The 17,177-nt window shown below is 39.7% G+C and overlaps 1 pseudogene; it reads left to right on the forward strand.

Annotated features, from left to right (window-relative positions):
* Window positions 1-1,090: 1,090 nt before the first annotated feature.
* On the forward strand, window positions 1,091-12,182 carry LOC115679902 (disease resistance protein RUN1-like; annotated as a pseudogene).
* The last annotated feature ends 4,995 nt before the right edge of the window (window positions 12,183-17,177 follow it).

Below are 17,177 nucleotides of genomic sequence, written 5' to 3' on the forward strand. Positions count from 1 at the left end.
CAACACTTAGTAAAGTCTGTAATTATTTCCCGTCGTTGACTTTAGCAATTAATTTATCAATTTCTTTCGAGTAATCAATTGTCGAAATATTTTTTTATCGATAACTCAAGTTGTTAACTGGTGAAGAAATTCATCGATAATCTTTGCACTAACCTCACGAACTTGTTGTATTGACATAAATAAGAATAGTGCGGAAGATAGATTTGACGAATATTACGCACAATAGTCATGGCCACGGGCCGGTTTCGGCTCGGAACCGACCCGGTCAAACCCAGGCCGGCCCGTTGATTGGGCCTACGGTTCGGAACCGGAACCGGCCCGTGGCTTACGGGCCCGGTTCCAGTTCCAAAAAAAAATTAAAAATTAAAAAAATTAAAAAAAAACCTGCAGCAGAGAAACGAAGAAACAAAAACCTGCAGCAGCTCGGAACCGGAACCGGAACCACCATGGGCGGTTCCGGTTCCGGTTCATACCTGGCCAGGAATCGGAATCGGCGGTTCTTGAACCGTGGCCATGACTAACGCACAATCTTAAGAGATACAAAAAAATCAATAGAGATATCCTAATTATCTTTAATAGAGGAAAATACCATAGAGAACTATCCTAATTATCTCTAACACGACATCTTGCACTCTATTAATAAGCTTATAACTTACTGATTGTTTTGTTCATTAATGATTTCTGTTGTGAACAAAGTTTGCTCATATCGAATGATCATTTTTTCTTGGTCGGTAGCTTGCTATTTATTCACATCAATTAAAAGTTGGTCATTGTTTGTAATCAAGCAACAAGAAAAGTGAACAAAATCAAGGCAAGGTGGACATTAGAATTAGATATTCAGAATATTCGCTCAATCAGTCCGCTCGTAGGTTCCGCCTGTCGGGGTGGGAATTACTTAGCATTTTCCCCACAACTTTCGTAACGATGACAAAGGGGGCGAATAAATGGTTAAATAATGACAAAGCTAAAACGGACTTCGAGGAGTCAACTAAGGCGGGCGGAAAGAGAGATGTGACCTTTCGCGGAAAGAAAAAGATAAGTTACGCGGAAAGAGAGTATATAACGACAAGCTGAAACAGACTTCGTGGAGCCAATTTAGGGTGGAAGGAAAGAGAGTCCATTAGTGACCTTCGCGGAAAGGAAGACCCAACGCAGAAAGAAAGAGATGAAAAAGGACTTCGATGTGTGTTACCTTACCGGAAAGAAAGAGAGTGGAAGTCGCTACTCATCTTGATCGTGCCTCTGGCTGTAAAAGTCTCCTCACGCACCCTAACAGAGAAGTCGCCCTTAGCATCGATCCGTTTGCTAAATGGCGATGGAAGGGGCCAACTCAGGGATCGCAATAGGCGGCAACTACAATGTGTTCTTGAGCTTTCGAGGACCCGACACTCGCACAAACATTTACAGATTGCCTCTATGTGTTCATGAGCAAGGCAGGAATCCGCATTTTTAGGGACGATGAAGAGTTACGGCCAGGCGAAAAGATCTCAGAGATCTTGCGAGCAGTAAAAAGCTCCCAAATATACATTCCTATTTTCTCCAAGAACTACGCTTCGAGTAGATGGTGCCTCCGAGAGCTGACATGCATGGCAGAGAGCTGTGGCCAATTCCCGGGGAAACAGATACTACCCATCTTTTACGATGTGAACCCCTGGGATGTTAAGCTTGAAACGGAACTATACAAAAGCGCCCTAACGAGGCATGAGGAGGACCTTGGCTGCACTGAAGTGAAGCCCCGGAAGGAGGCTTTGACCACGGTGGCTAGAATCAAGGGGTGGCATCTAAAAGATCAAAGGTACTGACATCACCTTCGTTTATTTATCTATCTATTCATTTATTGGCCCTTCCGGTTGGGTATTAGAAGAGGAGCGCCCCAAGCACACTGGTGTGTATACATCATTTTCTACTATTGAGCTAAAACTATCCACATGTCGATAGACTTCTAAAGGGGATAAGTACATTAAGAATATCACAACTTTCATACGGCACTCGCTTAAGTGTCATAATTTTTTTTTTCATTCACTCGAGTGTCATATCGATCACTTAAGTGCCATCAGCGATTTGCCTTGCCGAAAAATCTGATGTGAACGCCGATTGTCCTGCAGACATAATAAAAAAATTCAAAAATAAAAAAATCCACATCGAAATGAAAAATTAATAAAAAAGTCCATGTCGGACGATTTGCTGTGAATGACATTCAAATAATCGATATTACTTCGATATGACACTTAATTAATCGAAAAAAAAATTATAACACTTAAGTGAATGCCGTGCGAAAGTTATAATACTCTTACAATCCTTATCCCTAGTATTTTTATTTAAAAGTGAAAAGGTTGAGGAGGGCCAATCAATGCAGCTATCCATCTCAACTTTACCATAAGGGTCCCATGTAAACAAATGTTTCAGATTAATTAATTCTTAATAAGACATTAATAGAAGCGGGTACCATATATATAAAATTAGGTTCGTTTCATGAATGAGACCCATTGCATATAAAATCCAAAATATTTTAAATTTATTTTTCAACAAAGATCAAAATTAAAATATCATCAAAATAATTATTATGTACTAATACATAAGTAGTATTAATTATAAATTACCTCCTTCACCTCTCCTTTTTTCAAAACACTGTATGGCCCTTGACTCTAGAAACCCATCATACTCTCTTCTTATTTTACTCGCATCAACTTAAATATAAATAAGTAAGTTAGGTTTAATATTTAAATGAGCAATTACGTGAAAAGGATAAACGCATTAAGGCTCGCGCTTTTTCCATCCATTTTTTGACTTCTGACGCCTCCTATTACCTTAAATTGACCACAATATCTCTTTCAGATCCTAGATTTAAGATTATTTCTTACCTTTTTTTCTTCTCTTTCTTTGGAAATTCTGATGCATTTAGAATTAACAAAAAATATGTATTTGTCAATGGTTTGATTGGATTGTCTTATAATGCAATTACAATTGTTGTAATTTTCTTGTCAACAACCAATTATTTCACTTAATCAGCCCCTACTTTCAGTTTTGTCAATGTGGTCCTAAACTTTTAGGCGATATTTCAATGTAGTATTTCTCGCCAATTGCCACCGAAAATAGTTGACGTGGCGTCTAGTCATCGCCAGCTATCCTAAGCGGCATGCTGACATGGGCAATTTGTTAATTTCGACGTTGCAATTTGCGACGACAATTTGTAAGAAAGACTATGTTTAAATATCACACAAAATTATGGGAAGTTAAAACTAAATTGACATTTGTACAATAAGTTTAAAATTAAATTGATAATTTTCGAAAATATTTAAATATTCACTCCTTCAACATACACATGTATAGTTTCGAACAAAAAAAAAACAAACATATGTATAAGAATTTTTTAGATAAGTACATTGGGAGTGCCATAACTTTTGTATGACGTTCACTTGAGTGCCACAAATTTGAAAAATCGATCACTTAAGTGCCATTGGTGATTTGTCTCATCGGAAAATTCAATGTGGATGTTGATTGTTTTACGTGGCATTGCCGGCGTTGATGTGAATATTTAATAAAAAATTCAAAACAAAATCGGTGTTGGAGTGAGAAATTAATAAACAAATCCACGTAAGATGATTTGCCAAAAATGGCACTCAAATGATCAATTTTCCTCCGATATGGCACTTAAGTGAGCGAAAAAAAAAGTTATAACACTTAAGTGAGCGCTGCACGAAAGTTATAACACTCCCTCTGCACTTATCCCCCCAAAGGGACACTATAGTGATTGGTTCAAATACCATATATCTCTAATCCATACCATTTAGATAAACTCTCTAGGGGCGATACTTGCCATCCTTGTAAGAGAAGCCTTATTCGGTATATGTGAAAAGAGCGATTTGTGTACATACTTTGCGAGTTTCACGGGGAAAATACACGCCGGCATGCTAATTATAAATTATTTGCTTCTATTTGAAATTATAATTGCTTATGTATAGTCTCATGTGCAATGATTTCGTGAATATGGCAGGCAAGGCGAGGTCATTGACGATATCATTAAAAAGGTATTGCAGATGATCACAGTAAGAAGAAGAGATTTGCCCACCTATCTAATTGGAATTGACGATCATATAGAAGATATAAAGAATTTGTTAAATTATTGTAATACTAGTGATGTACGGTTTGTCATAATCCATGGGATAGGTGGCATTGGAAAGACAACCCTTGTCAAGGCAGTTTTCAACCAACTCTCTCCTCGATATGAAGGTCACTCCTTTCTTGCGAACACTCAAGAATCATCTCCATACGGTGGCATTGAAAAAATGCAAAGAAAATTAGTAGTGGATCTTTTTGGTTTCTTGCTTTCCGAAACCTTTGACTTTGAAGGTGGGAACAATATGATCAGAAACAGATTACATAACCAATGGGTCCTTCTTGTTTTTGATGGGATGGATGAAAAAGATAATTTTATGCAACTAGCAAAGCATTATACTTCGTGTGGTCTAGGGAGTAGGATCATCATTATAATCAGAGATAAGAGTGTTTTTCCTCTTACCAATGTGGAAGGATTGGAGAAAAATATCTCAACAGGGTCTACAGAAATTTTTCTGTATTAAATGGAGGAAATGCATTTTGATCACGCTCTTCAACTTTTCAACAAGTTTGCTTTTAACACAGATTCAGCTCCACCTGATCTTAATGAGCTCTCAAGAGAAGTTGTTGCACTCACCGGAGGACTTCCATTGGCTCTTGAAGTGATGGGTTCACATCTTCGTACCCAAAATAAACCAAAGTGGAAAAGCGCACTGAAGAAGTTGAAGAAAGTGCCTCTCCAAGAAGTCCTATATAAGTTAAAGATAAGTTATAATGCACTTGGATATGAGGCGAAACAAATTTTTTTGGACATTACATGTTTCTTTGTGAGCAGGAAAATATGTAATGCAATGTATATGTGGGAAGCTTGTGACCTTTTTCCAGACGTCGAAATTGACATCCTTATCAATACGTCTTTGATCAAGATTGTCGATCGTGATAGAATATGGATGCATGATCAATTAAAAATTCTTGGGAGGGAAATCATTCGTGAAGAGAATATCCAGAAACCTGGAGAACGAAGCAGATTGGGTTTTCTCGAGACGACTTTGGACACAGTACGAACTAAAAAGGTTAGTACGAATAACACTATTTTACTTCTTCCTAGACGACTACATGTCTAAGAGTTCATCCCTTCAATCGTACAAACTATCAGCCAAAAATGTAAATAGGTCAATTTCACTGCTGTGTAGGTGGATTACTAGCAAACATCACTTCCGTGGAGTCAAATGCAAACATTATTATCGTATAAATTTATAATATAAAATAATAGTTCAAAGAAATGATATAGATTTTGACATCAAATATGCACAATTTCAAATAATAAAGTAATATCAAATTTCATAATAATTAATGGATCCGTGCTCCTTGCTCAAGCCAAGAGACACAATTTGATATTATATTTTCTGTCAGGGAACAGAAAATGTGGTAGCACTCTCACTATGGAGATCAGAACGTAATTTTACACACAAAGATTTTGCGAATCTCTTGAATTTGAGGTTTCTTGAATTGGATGGAGGGAACTTTGATGGCAATTTTAAGGATACTTTTCCGGAGCTAAGATGGCTTTGTTGGCGACATTGTCCTCCAAAACTTCAAGCAAACAACTTTGTACTGAATCACCTAGTTGTTCTCAAGCTTTCAGGCGATATTATAACAGATGAATGGAGTGGATGGGTCGAAATCATGATACAAATTCACCTAATTCTTTTACTCTTTCAACTAATCATCTGAATACATGATGACATGCACATATTTTGCAACGCATACTGATTCCTAACATTATTAAGTCTACTGCTGTTTAGCAGGTGGTAAGTCAACTAAAAGTTTTGAATCTTGCGAGATCGAAATCCCTAATCAAAACTCCTCGCTTCTCAAATATTATGAGTTTGGAGAGATTGGTTCTTAAAGATTTGATAAGGTTGGCCGAAATTGATTGCTCGATTGGTAAACTAGAGCGGTTGAGTTACTTGAAAATCAAATGGTGTCCATGTCTTAGAAAGTTGCCCGAGGAAGTTGGTTGCCTAACTGGCCTGAGAGAGCTAATCTTGATCCAGACTTCTCAACTTCATTGTTTGCCTTCTTCGATCGGTAATCTGAGACTTTTGTCGAGGCTAGTGATGGAGGGAACACAAATAGGTCGCCGCCTTCCGGACACGATCCGTGGGCTAGTGGGTCTTGAGTACTTCTACCGCCAGGAGAAGTCTTTTCGTTCTGCGAAGATAGTAACCGGAGGATGAGCCATCACCACAAGTAACCGGGAAGCTTGTGATCTTTTTCCTATAACTAGTGTGGAAGGATTGGAAGCAAATATTTTAACAGAGTCTACACAAATTTTGTTGTGCAAAATGAAGGAAATGGATTTCGATCATGCTCTTCTGCTTTTAACAAGTTTGCTTTCAACACAGATTTGGCTCCTCGTGATGTTTATGATCTTTCAAGAGAAGTTGTTGAACTCACTGGAGGACTTCCACTGGCTCTGGAGGTGATAGTTTCACATCTCCGTACCAGAAGTAAAGCAATGTGGCAAACCACACTGAAGAAGTTGAAGGAAGTGCCTCACGAAAAGGTCCAACAGAGGTTAATTAAAGATTAGTTATGATGCACTTGGATTTGAGGGGCAACAAATTTTTCTGGACATTGCATGTTTCTTTGTTAACAAGAAAAAAACTAATGCAATGTATATGTGGGAAGCTTGTTTCTTTTACCTGGAAGTGGAAATTGATATCCTTATCCGTAAGTCCTTGATCAAGATTGATCATGATAGGATATTGATGCATGATCAGCTAAGAGATCTTGGGAGGGATATTGTTCGCCAAGAGAATATCCAAAACTGTGGACATCGAAGCAGATTGTGGTTTCTCGAGATGTCCCAAGTGGAAAAGGTAAGTACGAACAACACCATTTTATACTTTTCTACTCTTCTACGTGTCTAAGTGTTCGTCTCTCTTGCATATTGCCTTCTTCATTTATTACAAGCTAAAAAGCCTGTAATAGAAAAACTTGTGAATTAATTATGTTTTTCGATAAAGAAATTTGCCATTTATCTCTCTTTTTTTCACCAATATATAGTGCACCCATTTCCAAAATTATTTAAATAAGATAAAAACAATGGGTTTAAAAGGCCAATTGAACTTTTCCATTACGTAATCTTACCTATACAATCTATCTTTTAACTTTACAAATTTTCTTACTGGTATATGACGAGGTTTTTTATATGAAGTAGCAAAATCTGTCGTTCTATCTAGATAAAAGCACATTCAAACAAAAGAAAATGTCTTTAGGTTTTATGAAACTATTGGGTCTTGGTAGCACTATAAACGAGTATGTTTTGAAAAGGTTACATTAGTAAAATCCGGTAAAGCTAAAAGAATTCTCGCTTCAAAAGTTTGATTCAAATTTAGTAAGTGACGTTATGTTTACTTTAGCTCTCTACTTAGTTACCCTGAATTATATATTGAGTGGAGATGTGACACCTCGAATATTGAATACATCATCTTTTATACCTCAAATTATACTTGAAAATTATTCTTATATACCAAAGTCTACAAACATCAACTCCATCAAAATTCACCGCTGAAGTTATAATCACGAAAATTCAATCAAATTTAATACAAAAAGAATACCACGCTTCTGCACTGCACTTTCATAAAAATTAACCTCAACCCCTAGTTCCTCAATCCTACTGAACATCAGCAAAATCTGTAAATAGATCGGTTCTTTGGCCGAGTGAGCAGTTTCCTAAATAAGTAACAAACATCAATTCCATGGAATCAAGAATAATCATTATTATAGCATAAATATTTAATATAATTAGACACAGTAGTTCGAAGAACTTGTATATAAATTTTGTATTAAAGCATAAATACAGTCATCTAATATACACAATTTTAAATAGTAAAGATGTATCGAATTTCATATTAATCAATATTATATTTAACGATTAACTGACTTGAATTCATTACTTAGGTTAAATGACACAGTTTAATATTGAATTTTCCATCAGGGAACAAAAAATGTGGTAGCACTCACACTAAGGAGATCGAGACACAATTTCACATTCGAAGAGTTTGCAAATCTTAAAAACGCAAGGTTTCTCATATTATATGGAGGGAACTTTGCTGGCATCTGTGAGGATATTTTACCGGAGCTAAGAATGCTTTATTGGCAAAATTGTCCTTCGCAACTTCAAGCAAACTCTGTGTTGAATCACTTAGTTGTTCTTAAACTTTCAGGCAATATCACCACAGAACATTTGGAGCGGATGGGTCAAAATCATGGTACAATTTCATCCGATTCATTTGTTGTTTCAACTAACCGTCTTAATATATGATGAGATGCACCTATTTGCAATGCATATAGAGTCCTGAGAGTATTAAGCTGGTTTCTGTTTTGTAGGTGGCAAGCAAATTAAAAGTTTTGAAAATTGCTGGATCTAAAGCCTTAATCAAAACTCCTCGCTTCTCTGAATTTTTAAGTTTAGAGAGATTGGCTTTGAAAGATTTCCTGACATTGGCCGAAATTGATCCCTCAATTGGTGAATTACATCGATTGAATTACCTGAAAATCAAATGGTGTCCACATCTTAAAGAGTTGCCCAAGGAAATTGGTTGCCTAACTGCCCTAAAAGAGCTCATCTTGATCCAGGGTCATAATGTTCGTTATTTGCCAGACTCGATAGGTAATATAAGGGGTTTGTCAAGGCTAGTAATGGAGGATACTGGATTAGTTGAACTTCCAGAAACAATTAAAGGGCTGATGGATCTTAAGCACTTGTGTTTGGTGAATTGTACTTATCTACATTCGCTGCCGGATGCTCTTGGGGAGTTGAAGTCGTTGACCGAGTTGGATCTATCTGGGACGACTCTTGGGAACCTGCCTCGTTGGATTTGGAACCTCGAAGATTTGACATTACGGATGAACAGTTTTGGGATGAGAACACAACTGAGGAGGGATTTGCCTATGCAGGGTCATAGTGTTCGTCATTTGCTAGACTCGATGGGCAATGTAAGAGGTTTGCCAAGGCTATCAATGGAGGATACAGGACTAGTTGAATTTCTGGAGACAATCAATGGGCTAGGGAATCTTGAATCCTTGCCTTTGTTGAACTGTACGAGTCCAAATTCACTGTCGGATGCTGTTGGGGAGTTAAGGAGGTCGACTGAGTTGTATCTATCTGGGACAGTTATCGGGGAACTACCTCCTTCGATTTGGACACTTGTGAGAGCTAGCTTTGTACGACCGAATTGCAGATCAATTGGATCGGAGTTGCTTTCTCGCGAATGTGAAGGATATATCAAGCCAAGACGGCCTCGTCAAAATGCAGGAGACTGTTTTTGGTAACATTCTCAGCGATGATGCTGCAATTCTAATACATATCCTTACAGTTTTGCTTATTTGTCAGATGCGTGAGAACCGTGCATATGAATCATCTATTTTCTTCTTGCAATTAACATACAATCAATGGGCTAGGGGTCCTTGAATCCTTGCCATTGTTGAACTGTACGAGTCTAAATTCACCGTTGGATGCCGTTGGGCAGTTAGGGAGGTCGACTGAGTTGTACTTTGCTTTGTTTTTTCCGGGTGAAGAACACTAGAAGTGCCAAAACTTGTGTACGGCGCTCACTTTAGTGCCAAAAGTTTGTTTTGGATCACTTAAGTGTCAAAATCGGAGAAAAACGGTCATTTAAGTGCCAACGGTGAGAAATTACGGCTAAATTAATATGTGCCTTTTTTAATTAAAATTTTAATCTACATGACATTTCCACGTATATATTTCGAATTTCTCAGTCCTACGTGGCATTTCCACGTGTAAATTTCGAATTTTTAATTATTTTTTTGGTTTTTTTTCTGTTTTTTCCTTCTTTTCTTTTTTTCTTTTTTTTCTTCTTCTTCGTTTGGCCGGTGACTGGAAACCAGCCATCGGCCATGGCCGGCCGCATGGCCTCGCCCGGACGAGGCCGTCGTCGCCCGCCACGGGCGAGGCTTGGCCGACCTTCGCCTGGGCGAGGGCAGGCGAGCCCCGGCGAGGGTTGGCCTCGCCTCGCCTGGGCAAGGGCAAGCCCCAGGGAGGCGAGGCCGGCCCTCGCCAGATCCGGCGAGGCCAGCCCCCGCCCAGGACACGGCGGCCTCGCCGGGGGTCACCTTCCCCCAGGTTGACGCCCGGCGAGGGCCGGCCTCGCCTCCCCGGGGCTCGCCCCTGCCCAGGCGAGGCAAGGCTAGCCCTCGCCCGTGGCGAGTGACGGCGGCCTCGTCCGGGCAAGGCTAGGCGGCCGGCCATGGCCGGTAAACGAAGAAGAAGAAGAAAGAAAAGAAAAAAAGAAAAAAGGAAAAAAAAATCAGAAAAAAATTTTAAAATTTTAAAATATTATTAAATATTGTCCTTGTCAGCGCCGACATGCCACGTATGACTAAGAAATTAATAAAATATGGCCACGTCAAATTTCCGACGACCCAAATCGGAGTTGGCATTTAAGTGATCGTTTTTTCAAAAAAGTGGCACTTAAGTGACCAAAACAAATTTTTGACACTAAAGTGAGTGCCGTACATAAGTTTTGATACTTCTAGTGTTCTTCACCCGTTTTTTCCTCATATAAAATCGGTGTCTTTAGCTCTTCTGTCTTTAGCTCTTCTGTCTGAACAGTTGACGGAACGGCATTTCTTGGTTTTTTTTTTCCTGTGGTTTTGCGTTTTAAAGTGCTGATTTTTTTTATTGCTTTTGCATAGTTTATCTGTCTTTTCATCTGCACTTGATATCGTTTTTGACCAATGCCAACGTTGTGAAGTACGAATCCTCGGTTTTTTTTTTTTGTGTGAAATGAAAATCTTCTAACACCTGTCCCTTGTGATGTCCTTGGGAACGAGCATATCAGATGAGATGGCCTTATTGAGGTAGAGTCTCTCAATGCATGCCTCACGTGATCATTCATTTTGTTGGCAGGTGGTTCTTAATTTCTTTTTGATCGGAAGGTACTCAGATACTTAAGAAACTATGGATATAGTTGGAGGGAGCAAAGAGATGCAAAGACAGCGAAGGAAGCTCACGAGAGACTCAAGGTAAGGATATCCGACTTTGTAGCTTTGTCCTGAAGGTCTTTTCATGCTGCATTTAGTAATAGATGAAGTATAACCATTTCAAGCGGGAAGCGTTGACGTGTCGGATTGCTGTTATGCCCATGGAGAACGTAATGGAAATTTTCAGCGACGCTCCTATTGGATGCCTGAAGAGTGAGTTTTTCTGTGACGTCTTACCATATCATCTTCAAAGAATAAGGTTATCGAGATAAAAAGGCTATTCATTTTTCCCTTTGTGGGGGGGCATTATGGGGGTGTGGTTTTGTACACAATATGTTTACGTGTCTATGGATAGATGTATGGATTAGACACGCGGTTGACTGCGAAGAACAATTTTCCTTTAAGCTAATCAGTTTTATTTAGCTTGGAATTTTATAATGCTTTCTTCGAACAATCGTTTGAAAAAAATTTCTCTCTTCTTGGTAAATTTTCAGTAGGGGATTATTATTGGTACTCAAAGTGCGGCATCGAAACCTTGTGGGGTTGTTAGGTTCCTGCTGGGAAGAAGGGAAGAAACTCCATCTCTATGAATACATGCAGAAGGGCAGCTCGGACAACATTCTGTTCGGTACGAACCTTTTCACACCTAATTTTGCAGATAGATTGTCATTTCCTTATGACAAGAACACAGCCACAGGTAATATGATGGGCTTTCCGAATTGCTCGGGGTGATCATTGCCTTTGACTATGCCTGAAGCTGTGTTTAGCAAACTCATGTTAGAGTATCACATTATTCTGGTTGAACAGGTCATCTTCATGTTAAGAGCCATGTCTATAGCTTTGGAGTTGTTTTGGTTGAACTTTTGATGGGGATGCGAGCATATGATGCAAATCGTCCGACTGATCAGCGGATTTTGGTGGAGTGGGTCAAGCCTCATCTTTCTAAAAGGAAATCAACAAGAATCATGGACTCTCGGTTGGACGGGCAATATCATCTTAAGGATGCTCATGACGTAGCTGCACTCGTACTCCAATGTCTTGAAATTTTGCCCAAGTACCGGCCATCGATGAACGAAGTGGTGAAGACACTGGAAAGAGTTGGTTGCAGCTGATGGGAAACGCTAGTGCCTAGACAATTGATCCCAACTCAGCGAAGTTTCTCAGGCATGGTCACATTCTTTATTCATCACCTCCTCTCACTACAGATTCATCGTCTCTGCTCTATGTAAATGCTGTTTGTCCTGGTCCAGGCTACTACTTTTCTCCTTCCATTTCAGGATTTAGATTTTGTAATGCAGTATAGGTTATCCATGTCACTGTCGGAATGACTCAGCAAGCCTGGCCTATTATGCTTAGTCTGCCCTAGGAATCAATCAAGGTTGATACTCTAATATTAGTTGCGGATTAAGTTGTGTCGGAAAATCGACCTTCACTATACTTAGGTAGTCATAATGTCTTGCTAGAGACCGCTTATGACTTGTGGGCCAAAAAGGAGTTTTGAGCACACTGCTAATGTTTAGTGAACCTACAGGGTCGCACACAATAGCGAACAGACTTAATATTTTCTGTGCGCCTTGATCTACATAAGAAGTAGATTTTAATTTATTATCCTATTTAAATTATCTATGTGGTCGTGCGCGTTATGAGATAACGATTAAACGTACGATTGAAGATGGACGGTTTGGCGGGCCCAAATCGCCCGGCCCACTTCTTTTAATTCCGCTGGATAACGAGGCTGTATAAATAGTTAGAGAATCGTTCTCTGTCTAGGGTTTTTCGACAGAGTATCGAAAATCAAAAGGCATTCAAGAAAAAGGAACTTTAAGATCTTTCGCTAGCACGTGGATCGTTGGAGAATTCCATTCGTGTGTGTGGATACCGGTAGAGGCGCAACACTCGAGACGCTAATCCAGACACAATCGCTTGTCAATTTGCCTTCGATCTGAAAAAGGTACGTATCGAAATTCCTTTTTCGATTTCAATATACGCATGGATCCTGTCTAGAGTTCTATATTCTGCTGCGTTTTTATCGTTGATGAACCCTACAGTGGTATCAGAGCAGCTTGTGATATATTGAAGTTGAAACGGAAACCCTAATTGTTGATGCATATGATGTATGCCTGAAGTGAGTCTAAATTAGGGTTAGATGAATTTAAAATACGAATTGATATGATCAATTGAGAAGGAACGAAGCAGGGATGGATCGATCTTGTTCCGCTCGCGCCTGGGCTGTTGCCCGAGGCAGAGACGGCGTCGCGCTTGGGTTGTTGCTCGAGGCGGAGACAGCGGGCGGAGACGGTAGCGGAGACGGCGGCGCGTCTAGGCCTGTTGCCCGAGGCGGAGACGGCGGGCGAAGACGGCGGCGCGTCTGGGTCTGCTGCCCGAGGCGGAGACGGCAGCGCGCCTAATCATCCGGCGCGTCGAGGACTCGGGGCGTTCGGCCAGTTGCGTACGGTGAGGGCGTGGGAGGCGGCATCAACGAATAGTCTCCTGAGAACACAGAATTGAGAATTCTGTCTAGGTTTTCGGGGCTCTCCCCAGAAAACAGAATTGAGAATTCTGTATAGGTTTCGGGGGCGCTGCCCCCGAGCCCCCCCGAGGAGCGCTGCCCCTTTGAACCCCGCTCACTGACCGGTCAGCGAGATCACCGCAAGGGGCTCTGCCCCTTGACCCCGCGAGGGGTGCTGCCCCTCGACCCCGCAAGGGGGCGCAGCCCCCTTGACCCCTGCAAGGAATTGGTCGTTCCCATATGCTTTATGTATCTTTGTTGTGATAAGTGATGTTTTGTTTATATTCATAACATGCATGCATTCATCGTTAAGAGTCCTTAATAAAATTAAGTAATAATATGATGCCTTTCCAATCATACACCTATTAAGACTTGAATCGTCAATAGATGGGCTTGCCAAAGTAGGGTGTCTTTAACTATTTGAGTAAAATAGGATGGATAATGGTTATCCATAAGTCAAGATTGGTTTACTTAACGAGGCTATCAAAACAGTTTTGGGCCTTGAGGCATAGTGTTTGGGGATAAGATATGAGATGTCAACCTCAACAACCAAGAGTTGTATTCGATACAATTGACAAAGAGTTGTCTACCTAAATAACTTAGTCTTGAGCAGTAAACCAAAGTTTACTCGAGTCTTGGTGAAATATGGATCTTAGTCCACTATACTTATTGGGACACATATTATAAAAGTATAGTGGGAGTTTATTATAAGTAATATTAATGAACAATTCACTTTGCATATTTGTTGTACATAATGGCAAATAGCTCTGCATCACACTTTTCACTGCGATCTGTCCTTGAGAAGGACAAATTGAATGGTTCAAACTTCTTGGACTGGTATAGAAGCTTGAGAATTGTTCTCAAGCAGGAGAAAAAGGATTATGTCCTGGAGAAACCACTCCCTCAGAAGGCACCTCCTTCCAACGCTCCCCATGCTGAAAGGAATGCTTATCAGAAGCATAAAGATGATGCATTGGATGCATCATGTCTAATGTTAGCTACCATGAACTTAGACCTTCAGAAGCAGTTTGAGAACGTGGATGCCTATGATATGATCATGAACCTGAAAAATTTGTTTCAGGAGCAGGCACGCACTGAAAGGTATCAAATGGTAAAGACTTTAATTGAGTGCAAACTAGCAAGTGGGAGCTCAGTTAGCCCACATGTCATAAAGATGATAGGTTATATTGAAAACCTGGAGCGGCCGAGCTCTCCCATTAGCCAAGAGTTGGCTACTGACATTATTCTTCAGTCATTGCCTCAAGATTATGACACGTTTGTTATGAACTATAACATGCATAATCTGAATAAGTCTTTGACTGAAATGCATGGGATGCTCAAAACTGCTGAGCAGAATATCAAGAAGGACCCTACCCCTAATGTTTTCATGATTCAAAAGGGGAAAGGCTTTAAGAAGCTAGGTAAGGTCAAGGATAGGGGCAAGGGCACTAAGCCCAAACCCAAATCCAAGACCAAATCGAGTCCGACTGCTGATGCTGTATGCTTCCATTGTGGTGAGAATGGACATTGGAAGAGGAATTGCAAGAAATATTTGGAGGATCTGAAGAAAAAGGGAAGTGAGACTTCCGATTCAGGTATTTATGTTATAGAAGTAAATGTTACTACTAATTCTACTTCATGGGTATTGGATACCGGTTGTGGTACTCACATTTGTATGGATGTGCAGGGACTAGAACGAAGTAGAACACTTGCAAAAGGTGAAGTGGAACTACGAGTTGAAAATGGAGCGAGAGTTGCTGCATTAGCCGTAGGAACATATGATGTAGCTTTACCTTCTAGCATGATTTTAGAACTGAATAATTGCTACTATGTACTTGCTATACACATGAATATTATTTCTGTTTCTTGTTTGGACGAGGAAGGTTTCTATTTTGATATAAAGAACAATAGTTGTTCGTTTTATCTTAATGGATTATTTTATGGTAGCGCCCATATTGTGGATGGGATATATGTTCTAAATCTTGATGTGCCAATCTATAATATAAATACAAAAAGGTTTAAATCTAATGATTTGAATCCAACCTACCTATGGCATTGTCGATTAGGCCACATAAACGAGAAACGAATTCACAAGCTTCATAGCGATGGACTATTAAATTCATTTGATTTTGAATCATTTGATACATGTGAATCTTGTTTAGTTGGAAAAATGACAAAAGCTCCTTTTACAAATCAAAGTGAGAGGACAAAAGAATTATTGGCCCTTATACATACTGATGTGTGTGGACCACTAAGTTCTACAGCCAGAGGAGGTTATCAGTACTTCATTACATTTACTGATAATTCAGTAGATATGGATATGTTTACTTGATGAAACATAAATCCGACTCCTTTGAAAAGTTCAAGGAATTTTAGAATGAAGAACAGAATCAACTTGGCAAGAGTATCAAGGCTCTTCGATCTGATCGAGGAGGAGAATATTTAAGCCAAGAGTTCAATGATCATCTCAAAGAGTGTGCAATTGTTTCACAGCTCACTCCCCCTGGAACACCACAGTGGAACAGTGTCTCTGAGAGGAGAAATCGAACTTTGTTAGACATGGTTCGATCAATGATGAGTCATTCAGATCTTTCATTATCTTTCTGGGGATATGCACTCGAGACAGCTGCGTTTATACTAAATAGAAGTCCATCAAAAGCTGTAGAGAAGACACCATATGAGATGTGGACAGGAAAAGTTCCTAGTATGTCTTTTCTAAAGATTTGGGATTGTGAAGCTTATGTAAAACGTTTACTTTCTGATAAGCTTGTACCAAAATTTGATAAATGCTTCTTTGTGGGATATCCTAAAGAAACGAAAGGATATTACTTTTACAATCCATCAGAGAACAAAGTGTTTGTTGCTCAAAATGGTGTCTTTTTAGAGAAAGAGTTTCTTACTAAAGGAACCAGTGGGAGTAAGGTAAACCTCGAAGAAGTTATTGTGCCACAAGAGGGTGTTCCAGTTCATGAGAAACCTCAATTAGATCTACAAAGAGTTGTAGAGTCTACTCCAGTGGCACCTATAGTTCGTAGGTCTGAAAGAACACATCGTGAGCCTATGAGATATGGTTTTCACGTGATAGAACATCGTCATCTATTGTTAATAGAAAATGACGAACCTACGACCTATGCAGAAGCTATGATGGGCCCAGACTCTGATAAATGGCTTTAGGCCATGAAATCCGAAATGGACTCAATGTATCAAAACAAAGTTTGGACTTTGATTGATCCACCCGAAGGTGTCAAACCTATAGGGTGTAAGTGCGTTTTCAAGAAGAAAACTGATATGGATGGAAATGTTCACATCTATAAAGCACGGCTAGTAGCTAAAGGTTTCAAACAAACTCATGGTATTGACTATGACGAGACCTTTTCGCCAGTGGCCATGCTTAAGTCCATTCGGATTATTCTAGCATTTGCTGCATATTATGACTATGAGATATGGCAAATGGATGTAAAGACAGCTTTCCTTAACGAAAATCTAGATGAGGATGTGTCTATGACACAACCTGAAGGCTTTACATCACCAGATAATACTGGGAAGATATGCAAGCTTCAACGTTCTATTTATGGATTGAAGCAGGCATCACGGAGCT

This window comes from Syzygium oleosum, unplaced genomic scaffold, assembly GCF_021117445.2.
Source record: "Syzygium oleosum isolate NSW1041296 unplaced genomic scaffold, Sole_v2.1 Sole_v2.10, whole genome shotgun sequence".
In the NCBI taxonomy this organism is placed as follows: Eukaryota; Viridiplantae; Streptophyta; class Magnoliopsida; order Myrtales; family Myrtaceae; genus Syzygium; species Syzygium oleosum.